This window comes from Ceratina calcarata, unplaced genomic scaffold (assembly GCF_001652005.2).
Source record: "Ceratina calcarata isolate Rehan_Ccalc_2016 unplaced genomic scaffold, ASM165200v1 scaffold28.2, whole genome shotgun sequence".
Taxonomy (NCBI): Eukaryota; Metazoa; Arthropoda; class Insecta; order Hymenoptera; family Apidae; genus Ceratina; species Ceratina calcarata.
Window position 1 is genome coordinate 1,188 of NW_017150286.1, and position 200 is coordinate 1,387.

The following is a 200-nucleotide window of genomic DNA, read 5'->3' on the forward strand; positions in this document are numbered from 1 at the left end:
TACTATGTAATGACTGTCAATAATTACTTCTTTATGTCTAAAGTAAAAGAATCACCAACCTTTCCTTTTTATGTAATACCACAGTCACAGTCATGGACCTAAAGGACGGTGCACGGTGCATAGTCGAGGTCCTCGACTCGAGGGGTAGGCCAGTGATGTAAGATTTGCGGAATTTCGATCGCCGCGCGTACGGTGAGGAA

At 44.5% G+C, this 200-nt stretch overlaps 1 protein-coding gene across 2 annotated transcripts in view; it reads right to left on the reverse strand.

Annotated features, from left to right (window-relative positions):
* The window catches only part of UQCR-6.4 (Ubiquinol-cytochrome c reductase 6.4 kDa subunit), a 768-nt gene extending 670 nt beyond the window's left edge, over positions 1–98 (reverse strand). Inside the window, exon 1 of one of the 2 annotated variants that reach the window (XM_026812415.1) lies at positions 28–98. The gene's annotated coding sequence lies outside the window, so the exon portion shown is untranslated. The remainder of the gene's footprint in view (positions 1–27) is intronic. The other variant, XM_018022195.2, reaches the window with a different exon arrangement.
* Between the last annotated feature and the right edge of the window lie 102 nt (positions 99–200).